Source organism: Gracilinanus agilis, chromosome 1, assembly GCF_016433145.1.
Source record: "Gracilinanus agilis isolate LMUSP501 chromosome 1, AgileGrace, whole genome shotgun sequence".
NCBI classification, from domain to species: domain Eukaryota; kingdom Metazoa; phylum Chordata; class Mammalia; order Didelphimorphia; family Didelphidae; genus Gracilinanus; species Gracilinanus agilis.
The window spans coordinates 468,915,136-468,927,831 of NC_058130.1; the positions used below are offsets into that span (position 1 = coordinate 468,915,136).

A 12,696-nucleotide genomic window follows, 5' to 3' on the forward strand; every position below is an offset into this window, starting at 1 on the left:
CTATAGCTGAATTGTTGAGTAATTAGAGAGGAGTCAAGAATGAGGTAGAAAGATAGGAAAAGGACAAATTATAAAAGGCCTCTAAATGCCAAGTGGAATATTCTATATGAGATTCTGGAGGCCATTGGAAACCACTAGAGTTTAATTATTATGGAAATGATTCTGTTCTTTAGGAAAATCAATTTGGCAGCTGAGTAGAGGATAGAGTGGAAATACATCACAGCTAGAACAATTACAAAGTCGCTGTGGTACTTTAGGTAATGGGTGTGGCCTTATATTGGGGTGGGCGTAGGGAGCTGATATGTGATTGGAGAGAAGACAGTATATGTGAGAGTAGTCATAAGCAGCAATGAAAAGATCTAAAATCATATCAAGAATTAGAAGTTAAGGATGACACCAAGGTTGCATGTCTGAGTGCCTGAGATAATTGGCATAGTTTTAACAATAACAAGAACTTCTGAAAGCAGTGAAGCATAATGAAGAAGAAGAAGAATTTTCAGAGAAGAATAATGCCTTCTGTTTTGACCACACAAAGATTAAGTTGCCTTTGGGTCATCTATTTCCAGATATCCAAAATCAGTGTATGACTTAAGATTAATAATTAAAATCAACCACTTAAGAGTAGTATTTAAGATAAAAGTTAGGAATTCTTCTGGTAGTACAAATGATCAAGGATATAAAAGAAATTGTTGAAAAAATTTTAAGAAGTGAAGTTATATGGCATAGTTGTACCAGATCTCAAACTGTATTATAAAATGGTAATTATTAAAACAATCTGGTATAGCTAAGAAACAGAGTGGTAGATTGGTGCAATGAATTAGGTACACAAAACACAGTAGTAAATGATCATAATAACCTAGTCCTTGCTAAACCCAAAGATTCTAACTTTTGGAACAAGAACTTACTATTTGACAAAATTTACTGGGAAAACTGAAGAAGAGTATGGCAGAAAGTAGGTAAACACCAACATCTCACACTGCATACCAAAAGAAGAGCATGGAATGATTTATCATTAGATTTGTGGATGAGGGAAGAATTTATGACTAAACAAGAAACAGAGAGCATTATGCGATAAAAAATGGATAATTTTTGTCATATTAAATTTTTAAAAATTGCACAAAACAAATGCATCCAAAATTACAAGGGAATCAGAAAGCCAGGAGGGAAGAAAATATGACAAATTCCTCTGATAAAGGCCTCATTTCTCAAAAATATTGAGAATTCAGTTAAATGTATAAGAATACAAGTCATTCAGCAAATAATAACCAGTCAAAGGATATGGATAGGAAGTTTTCAGATAAAGAAGTCAAAGCTATCTAAAACCATATTAAAATGTTCTAAATCACTATTGATTAAAGAAATCAAAATTAAAACAACTCTTATGTATCCACTCATACCTATCAGATTGATAAGAGTGGTATGACACTATGACAGAAAGGGAAAATGATAAATATTGGAAAGGTATAATAAAATTGGAACACATACTGTTATTGGAGTTGTGAACTGATATGGAGAATAGTTCTCTATTGCATGCCCTTTGATCTTATAATATCACTAGTAAGTCTGTATCTCAAAGAGATAAAAAAAAATGGATAAAGGGACCTATTTATACAAAGGTTTTTATAGTAGCTCCTTTTGTGATGGAAATGAATTAGAAATTGAGAAGATGACCACTGGTTTTAGAATGGATGAACAAGTTGTGGTTTATGTCTGTACTGGAACAGCATAGTACTATAAGAAATGAAGAACAAGATGATTTCAGAAACACCTTGAAAGATCTATATGAGCTAATGCAATGTGAAGCAAAAAGAACCAGGAAAACATTGTTCAGAGTAACAGCAATATTGTAGAATAATCAACTATTAATGACTTAGCTATTCTCATCAATAGAAGGATCCAAGGCAATTGCAAAGGACAAAAGATGCTATCCAACTCCAGAGTATAAATGCAGATTGAAACATACTATTTGTCATTTTTTTTTGTTTTCATAGTTGTTGGTTTTTGTTTTATATGTCTTCTTCCATAACATGACCAATATGGAAATGTATTTTGTATGATCACATATATGTAACCTAGATCAAATTACTTACCATCTTAAAGAGGGAGGGATGGAAAGAATTGGAAACTCAAAAATTTTATTTCATATTTAAAAGATTTTATTTTACAAATTACAAGTAATAGCAACTTTCTATATAAGTTTTCTGAAGTTCTAAGATCCAAATTGTTTCCCTCCCTCCCTTAACTCCCCCCTTCCCAGAAATGGCAATTTAAACTGGGTTATACATACATTGTCCAGCAAACATATTTCCAGAATATTTACTGCCATAAGAGAATACTCGTATAAAACCCAAATTCCAAAATAAAAACCCAAATAAACTAAAATGGAAAAATAGTATTCTTTGATCTGCATTCCAACTCAACAGTTCTTTCTCTAGAGGTGAATAGCAATCTTTGTTGTAAGTCCATCAGAATTGTCCTAGATCATTGTATTGCTGATAGTACCTACATTTTTCACTTGTTGATGAGCCCACAATATTGCTGTCAATGTGTATAATGTTCTGGTTCTGCTTATTTCACTATGCATCAATTCATGTAGTTCTTTCCAGTTCTTTCCAAAATCATCCTGTTCATCATTTCTTAAGAACAAAACATGGAATGTTTCATAAATTTGCAGATCATCCTTGTGCAGGGGTCTTGCTAATCTTCTTTATATTTTTCCAATTTTAGTAAATGTGCTGCCGAAGTGAGCATAAAACTCAAACATTTTAAAAAGTAAATGTTAACAATTGTTATTACATGTAATTTTTAAAAATTGAATATATTTTAAAATATATATTTTAAGTAATAAAAAATGATAAAGGCTAAGGCTGGATATGTAGCTCTAGAAATCTTTGGCAAAAATATCCTAAAAGAACACATGAAATCACCATATATTTATATATGTGTGTGTGTGTGCGTGCATGTGTGTGTGTGTGTGTGTGTGTGTGTGTGTGTGTGGGTGTGGGTGTGGGTGTATCCTGGAAGAAGGGAACAGATTCTAGGACAAAGTATTGAAAGACTCTCATGTTCTCATGTTTAAGGGATAAGACCTTTTAAGATGAAGAAAACTTAGAAATAGGATTCAAATGGATCAGAGAAAAACCACAAGAAAATAATGTCATGAAAATCTACAGAGGAGATACTTTCTAATTGGAGAGAGTGGTTGACAGATTTGATAACAATTAGAAAAAAATTATTTTGATTTGGCAATTAAGAAATCATTGATAATAAAACAAAGAAGTTTTAGTTGACTGATGAAGTCAGAAGACAGAGTGAAGAAGTTTCTGGAAGAGAGTGTCTTGAGATGATATGGAGACACCTAATACAGATTATTTCCTCAAGGAGTCTGGTGAGAATAGGAGAAATATAAAAATGTAACTAGTAGAGATGGTCAGAACAAGTGAACTTATTGTTAGAGTAGAGGAGAGAAGGGAATATTTGTAGGCAGCAGAGAAGGAAAAAAATTCAAGGAGAAATTGAATATTAAAGAGAGTGGAGTACATTCTAGAGAAAACAGTTGAAGAAGGAATAAAGGGTCCATAAAGAAGAATTGACTTTTATTAGAAGAAAGGCCACTTCTGCATATAAGATGTAGGCAAAGGAAGATACAATGTAAAAATATGCTCTAGTAACATGAGATAATGTAGGGAAAAGAGGGCAATATCTGTTTTTTTTTTCTATTTTTTCTCTGTAGTATAAGGGAGTCTCAACCAAATTATCATGAGAGGTTTGAGGAGGGATGAGATGGAGATTAGCCACTATCATTATGGTGAGCATGATTTAAATAAATTAGGTTGGTTTAAAAGCAGGTGGGTAAGTTGAACCCTGCTTTTACTAGGAAAGTTGATTTATTATTGAAAAACATTACAAAAATAAATCATTTTTTGTTAATTATATACACCTAATTGATGGCAAAATATTCATAATGAAGACTAAACTTGAAAGTGTGTCATTCATAAATATTTACCACCATGGATATACACTTATTAACAATTTACTAGTACATATCTGTTTTTATCACAAAGCATATCTATATATTATTATACCATTTGAATTGTATAATCCTATTAAGTAGGTATTACAAACATTTTATTACTATTTCTCTGATGAGAAAATTGAGGCTCAGAGCAATTAGTCACTTTCCAAATTCACATACTTAGCAAATCTCAGAGGCAGGATATATATATATATATATATATATATACCTACATTTTCCTGACTACAACAAACACTCTACCATGTTGCTCTTACAAAATACAAAATTCTATATGTTATCAAAGGAACAACCCAAGATCAAGAGAGGTAATTTCCCTCTAAGATCAGATTTAAAAGAGTTTTCAATCACCCACAATTTTTAGGAGTCTTATTGATGTAATGTTGGTATTTTTCCTTATTTAATAATTCTGTAATTATTAATATCAAAATTTTACTCATGAATCAAGATGAATAATTATTTGTTTATCATTGATTATTCTATATTCGGGATCAATGGAAGAAGTAAAACAATTTAACAAATTTAAATAAACCAATAACATCACATGTACAGGGAGAGTTAGAGAATTATTTGAGATATGAGTTATACACAAATTCTCTTTGGTACCCAATGTATAAAAAGCGTAATATTGCTTGCTATTCTGATCAGTTCAAGGTCTTCCACTAGAAGTCAAGATTAGTCTCTGTGAAATTCTGCAGCCATTTTTTATCAGTTCTCCATGAAGATCTTGCCCATGGTGTCCCAAATGGTGAACAGATCTGTTTTTATTTATATAGCTTAATCAGAGGTAGGGTGCTATATAGTCATGCTAGACCATTTGACTGAGAACCTGAAGACCTGAGTTTTGGTCCCATCTCTGCCAGAGAATAGCAGTGTTTTCTAGTGCAGATTATTTAACTTTGGATTCCTTACTCAGAAAACAAAACAGTTAGATTAGTGGTTCTCTAAGAATCTTTCTTGCCCAAATATTCTCTAATATCATGAGATAGATGATAGTATTCTTTATTTAAGGTGCATAAAATATTAGAGCTGTAAATTGTGCCTTTTCTATAATAAGAACTCAATCAATGGGCACTTTCATCCTGTATCTAGAGCTGGGAGAGAATATCGGGTTCAGCCACTCATTTTGGAAATGATCTATCTGACATGCAAAGTGATTAAATGACTTACACAGACTCTCCTAGCAAATAAGTCCAGTGTGGAATTTCAATCCAGATTTTCCCATTTCCATTCCAATGCTCAATCCTCTATGAAGTCTATCTCATGACAGTTTATTTGAAACTTCCTTTGAAGTTAATATTAAATATTAATTGCTTTTTTTCGGGTTTGCCTTTCATTGATTGTGGGGACTGTTCTGTCATACAGCCTCTATCTCTCCTTTACAGAGTGAGAAACTTTACCAAATATTCTTCTAAAATCTGTGAAAATATTATTAACAACCTTGATATTGTCTGTCGTCTAGTTAGCCAGTTAAATAAGGAGATTCGTTCAATCTTGAATGACCTGTTCTTAATATAACTATGCTCACTCTTTATAATCACCATTTTTCCCCTAGACATTCAATATCTTTTACTTGAATACATATTCTAAAATTTCTCAATGAATCAAAATCAAAAATGGACAGGCACTATGCTAGGCACAGTGAATAGAAATGCTAAAAGAAAATTTCTTTGTAACTCACTTTCTTCTGGGAAGCTGACTTGGAAAAGGAAAACCCATATGCACATATGAATCTGGACAAAAATATGTAGAGTTAATCCAAATAAATTTGGGGGTGAAAGTTTACTTGGAATCCAGTTCTAAAGTTAGGATAATGAATACTATTTGAGTGAATACTTGCATACTACAAGAAGGCAATGTGCATATCACTTGACAAATATTATCTCATTTGATCATCACAACTCTAAAAGTTAGGTATTAATATTATTCCCTTTTTGTAGCTGAGGAAGCTGAGTTGGAAAAAGAATAAATTATTGGTAACACAGGGTAACACTGTTAGTGAGTATCTGAGGCTGAATTTGAGGAAAGGTTTCCTATAAGATGTGTTATGAGATTAAAGTTGATAGAAGGTCATGTGGATTAGTACAGAATTGACAGAGGGTGTATGATGGTGAGTTGTCTGAGATCATTATGGATTGATAGGTTAGAAGAAGACTGTCAATAGCTTTAAAAGTAAGAACGAGGAATTTGCAATAGAGAATCTCTGGAGTTTATTTCCTAGAGAGATGAATGAATTCTTGGGTTTTAGGAAAATCACTTTGGGGTAAGTAGGAGATACAGTGGAGAGAATACACTGAATTTGGAATCAGAAAGATTCATATTCATGAGTTGAAATCTGGCTAGACACACTTTCTAGCTGTGTGACCCTGAGCAAGTCACTTAGCCTCATTTGCCTTAGTTCCTCATCTGTAAAATGAGTTGGAAATGGAAATAGCAAACTACTCCAGTATCTGTGAAGAAAATACCAAAATGGCGTCATGGAGAATAGAATATGACTTAAACAACTTAAAGCAACAGTAATAATTTTGATAGTTCTGTAGAGGATGGATTAGAAATGGAAAGATTGAGGTCATGTATATGTCATTAATGTAGCAAACTTTCAGATGAAAAAATCCCCCTACCAATATATGTTGGCATGTTCTATGTAACCTATATATTCTATAGTTCGATATATACTTAATTTTAGAAGAGATTTCAAAGAAATAAGAAAAATAAAAAAATAAAAAACTTACAGGAGAAATTAGTCCAGGAGGGGTAAGAAGCTCTAGAAGAATCAAATTCTGAAGACATAATGAGCAATAGTTCTAATCAGGAAGGAAAATAGGTTGTAAAAAGAAGCAGATGTTTATATACAGGGCATTCTCTAACCAACTTAAATTTGGAAAATATTGTACAGAAGATAGAGATAAGAGCACACAGCAAAGTATGAATACAAAAGGGTTGCATTACTTTCTAAGACTCTTAAAAGATACTGTATACTAAAGCAAAAAATTGAGTTAAGACATCTCAGTAAATAGAAGGAAAGAAAAGAAGTTTTTGAGCTATACTTGGAAAGAAGAGGAGTTATAGGACTGTATTTCAGGTTGGATGGCATAATATAAAGAGCAAACAGAAAAGTCATTTCTGTACAACTCCCATTTTCTATACCAGTGGTTCCCAAACTTTTTTGGCCTACCACCCCCTTTACAGAAAAAAAAATATTATTCATCACATCTGGAAATTAATTTTTAAAAAATTTAGATTTCCCTGAATGCTTTAAAATAATAGTCAATAAAGGAATTTGAGATATTACAAGATGGTTTTCTTTAGGCAGGAAAATAATTCCAACAAATGACTGGATAATTGAAGCCTCTCAACATTTTTATATAATGCAAACACATCATACTTGTAGTTTGTTTCTGAAACCATTTTTTTTAATTTTGTTCCAGATATCAATAATAGTTGATATCTTTTTGTTTCTTTTTGGTTTGGGAAGAATTTTAAATGCAAAATACACCAGAAGTTAGGTGGCACAGTGTAAAGAGCATTCGAACTGCAATCAGGAAGATCTGAGCTAAAAACTTGTCCCTGATTCTTACTTGCTACATAACCCTAGGCAAGACATTTAACCTCCACATGATTTGTTTTCTTCTTCTGTAAAATTTGGATACTAATAATGCATGTTTCCCAGGTTTGATTAAGAAGAAAATGAGATATTTTTGAAGTGCTTTACAAACTTTAAAACATTATATAAATGTTATTATAATGCTGTTGTCATTGTTACACATTATATTGTATGATCCTCAGACCAAAATTATGACACAAGTTCTGTTCTTATTATTATTTCTATTTTAAATGTCTTGCTAAGGGTCACAAAAAAAATGTCTGAGGCAAGACTCCAGGTTAGATGTAAGCCTAACTCTAGGTTCATGATGGCATATATTATTCCCCTTTGCCAAGCATTCTAATCACTTGTTCTGACGATGAAATCCTTTCTTTCTTCTGCTTCTGATGATTTTGTCCCAAATATTCTTCAACATGTTTCATTGCTCTAGTTCAGGGGTTGGCAACCTTTTTGGCTGTGAGAGCCATAAACGCCACATTTTTTAAAATGTAATTTCATGAGAGCCGTACAGTGCTCACAGTGCGCTCCTGTAACAGCGCCTGAAAAAAAATTGACTTTATGGTTCCTGCAGAAAGAGCCATATCTGGCCTTCAAAAGAGCCAGATATGGCTAGAGAGCCATATGTTGCTGACCCCTGATCTAGTTCCTACATTTTATCTTGTAAATATGTATCTTCTTAATGTCTGCTCCTATTCCAGCCCCAATTATTCTATTACCTCTCATATATATATATATATATACATATGTATGTATATGTATGTGTGTATATATATTTGTATAAAACTCTCCAAAGCAATATTTGAGGCATCAGTCTCACCCAACCAAGTATCAGTGATACATACTACCTGATATCAGTTTTTACTCCTTCCTTTCATATATCTAATTCATCTTCTTTGCTACCCATATTTTATGTATTTGTCAATACATAACTGACCTAGATTCCCAGGGATATTTGGGGGAATTCTGGGAAGATGGCATCTTAGAAGCAGCAGGGCTCCAAACCTCTGTAAACCCTTCAATACTACCCCCCTTTCTCAAGGTTTTGGCCTCAGGGCACATGGAGCCCAGCATATCAGCTCCACCCTGGCTTAATCTTATCATTTCTGCAGATAAGATGTCTTTAGAGGGCAAGGAAGCCCCAACACCCCTCCCCCATAGACTTCAGTGAAAGTAGTCAAAACTATATCTTTAGATTTTACTACCAGCTGGGGAAGATATGGCCTCAGGGACCACTAATTTAATAAGTCAACAGTGCAGAGAAGAAGCCCTTCCAGGACTGAATAGCCCAAACCCACAGATCAAATAATCAAAGGAGCAAGATTACAGCCAATTACTGGGGAGAAAGAAGGAAAAAATATGAGTAAACAATAGAAAAAGAAAAAAAGAAATTACAATCAACAGCTTCTATCCAGGAAAAGAACAAAGAGGAAATGGATCAGAGGAGGATCAAGGAACACCAAGAAAAACACAGAAAGTCCAGTGAAATGGACACAGGCTTTGGAGGAACCCAGGGCTAATTGAAAGGGTTAGAGAGGTAATATATCTCTCCTACCTGTTCCCCAACAATTAGGAGCTTATATTCTCTAGCATACAGTTCTAACATTTTCTATGAACAGTTTAGCAATATTACCCTTTCTTTCTTCCTTCCTTCCTTCTTTCCTTGCTTCTTTCCTTTCTTTCTCAAAATTTCTGCTTAGCTCTTCTACTTTTCTTGAAGATTCTTATGTACTACTTCCATCCAGTCATTCAGTGATCTCTTTTTCCCCTTCTACCTTTATTTTCTTATTTCAAAGGTTTTATTGTCTGCTCATTTGTTATAGCTAAAAAATAATTTCTATTTTTTATTTAGAAAATTGACTTTAATATGGAACAAAATAAGTAATTTCAGGTAAATGTAAAAGAAAAGATTTAAAGATTAGAGTTTTAATGTACAGCAATATAAGAAATTTCTTCTAATTGAAGTTCTGTGATTATATAAAGGGATTCAGGACCCTATACAGGAAATAGTTACAGCTATTCTTATAGTCTGAGAGGAGAAGACTATTTTCCCCTATTATAAAATATATTGTCTGACATTTCCTCCAACTTTAATATCAAGATAGGTAGATTTCAGTAGTCTTAATTGTTTTTGTGTCTTTCTTTCAGATCACTGGCTAGACATGCTGATTGATATCTCAGCCAGCTCATGAAAGGAAGGGCAGGGATACTGGCTTGCCATACCCTACAGTATATTTTCCTTAGAAGAATAAATTTCCATATAATTATTTGTGGTGACATTTCTACCTATAGATATGCCAATAAGAGAAACAAAGTCTCAGGCTGCAAGCCAAAAAGAATTAGGTTTATTGAGAGAGGGTCGGTCCCACAATAAAGCCAGTGTCTGGTCAAGACCAAAGATCCAGAGCTCTTTAAGAGGTCTTTCTTTATACCCAAAGAATATCATAACATATACCAAGTTAAAAATAAATAAAAGCAACAGCTATGCCCAGATAAAAGTAGAGGGACACATAAGCACTATTCATTAGTTCAGGCACTCAGGAAATACTTTTCATTGATGGAAGAAGCCACATGATAGACAAAGGGAGAGAGGGGAGTCCTGAACTCTACTTTCTAAGCTTCATGATGTCATTGATGATGTATATTAGGGTGTATAACAAGGTGAAGGGGAGGTGCCAGGTCTCAAACAGAGAAAAAAGCCTCTGTGCTAATTAAGGCCAAGCCACAAGTTCAAGACCATAATTGTTGAGGGCTCATGACATAGCAGGTTTTGAGGCTAGAACTAAGGCATATGCTAATAATGATTAACTATATTAAAGCAGTTATCTACTTAATTCAAACCTTAAAACTTATACTAAAATAATCATAGAAACACTATTAAAATCATAAGGAGTATTGTGATATTAATTCATTTATGCCAACATTATTTAACTATCCCAGAATTACAATTATGATTATCTAAAGACTACTGCTAACATTGAGACCTAATCCCCATATAAGGGGGTAGGGGATTTCTCACTTGCATACTGGGGTTCATTAATTAATTCAAACAACAAAATTTAATACCTATTATTTTCTTGATAGAGAATCAAGAATAAAATCAAAATAAGTAAGTTCTCTCTTCAAGGAGCTCACACAGTATTGAGGGGAGGGGCATGAAAGATGAGCAAGACATATATACATATATAAAAATATATATATATACATATAAATAAAATTATGTTCACATATAAGTATAAGCAAAATATAGAGGAATAATATGTACATAGATAATGTACACATGCATTTATGTGCATAAATACATATGTATAGATAATATATATGTATCTGTATGCATACATGTCTGTGATTTGGAAGACAACAAAATAATAATTAGAGAAAATAAGAAAGTGCTCACATAGAATGAAGTATTTGACTTATGCCTTGAAGAAAACCAGGATCATAAGAGGCAATTGTTGATAGGGATGGAATCCAAGCACTGGAGGAGGCTTATATAAAGACAGAAAGGCAAGAGTTATTGTGTCATGTATAGAGAATGACAAGTAGTTTACTTTGATCAGAACATCAGAATAACGCAGTATAACATGATATTTGTAAAGATTACTTAGAGGATAGGATACTTTAAAGAACAAAGGAATTTCTATTTTGTCCTAGAAGCAAGAGGGAGGCCCTGAAGCTTTCTTGGCAATTGTGTAGAAAATGGATTAGAGAAGAAAGAAAGAGACAAAAAAATTACAAGACTGTTACAGTAGTCTAGATGAGAGTTGATGAGGGTCTGAATGATTTTGTGGCTATATGGATAGAGATCAAGGAATTGATGAGACACATTGTAGAAGCAAAGTTGACAAAACTTTATGACAGATTGGCTATGCCTATTATTTGGTTGAAGTAGGGAAAAGTCAGAATTGGTGCTGAAATGAATTTCAATGCTGCTATTTATGTCCCTCAGTTGTCCCCCATTATTTATACATATATGTGTGTGCATGTGTTGTGTGTGTATGTATATGTCATTGTGTATACAGTCAAATTTCAAAATTCACAAATTTAACTTTTACAATTTTGAGCATTTGCTTAATTTTATTAGTAATCTCATCTTCAATTTTATTCATTGGTAATCATATATAATCCTGGCTATGCTCAGGAGGAAAAGAGAGAGAGAGAGAGAGAGAGAGAGAGAGAGAGAGAGAGAGAGAGAGAGAGAGAGAGAGAGAGAGAGAGAGGCACAATGTAGAGCAGCAGATGAAAGAAGAATTTGGTGTGATGGGTTAGGAAGGCCTTTTGGAATTACCTGACTGCAAATTCCTTAATGGTACAGACCATTTCTTATTTATTTATTTAGATTTTCTTCTGCCCTCCTGCCATAGGACATTCCATGCATCATAGTACCCAATTAATAAATGTTTATTGAATATCATACTAAGTATGATAAACAGTAAGAAACATGGTAAACTTTGGAATTTAGAAAGGTATTTAAAAGACTTTTGAAAACAATGAATCCTTATGACAGATGATGAAGGGCTGAATTTACTAGGGAATGTGAGACCAAGAGGAAAATACTAACTACTTTAAAATTCTTAAAAGTTTAATAAAAAGCTATAATCTCACAAATTAAGCTACAATCAATAGTCGTGTGACAGTATCCTTATGAACTCTTTAAAATAAAATAGTCACAATGAAGGACATATCAAAATGAAAGTACTCAAATCATATTTTGTGTTTATATGCACATTGCATATTGAAGAACAGCTGAATTTTCATTCAGCTGTGGTCACTTCAATGCCAAATATAAGAGAAAGAGAAAAGGCCTGGTGAAGGATAAAGAAAATGATTTTAATCATGAGTAGGACTAAAGGAGAAGACTCCAAATGAGAAGAGATTTTAAAAAACTAGATTGCTTTATTTTAAAAGAATATAAGTAAGGGCAACTGGGTAGCTCAGTGGAGTGAGAGTCAGGCCTAGAGACAGGAGGTCCTAGGTTCAAACCTGGCTTCAGCCACTTCCCAGTTGTGTGACCCTGGGCAAGTCACTTGACCCCCATTGCCCACCCTTACCAATCCTTCCA

General features: G+C 33.3%; 1 non-coding gene across 1 annotated transcript; it reads right to left on the reverse strand.

Moving 5' to 3' along the window:
- Positions 1–2,644: 2,644 nt before the first annotated feature.
- LOC123232678 lies at positions 2,645–2,751 on the reverse strand. The gene has a single exon (XR_006505205.1). It is a non-coding gene; the product is annotated as a U6 spliceosomal RNA (small nuclear RNA).
- Positions 2,752–12,696: the final 9,945 nt, after the last annotated feature.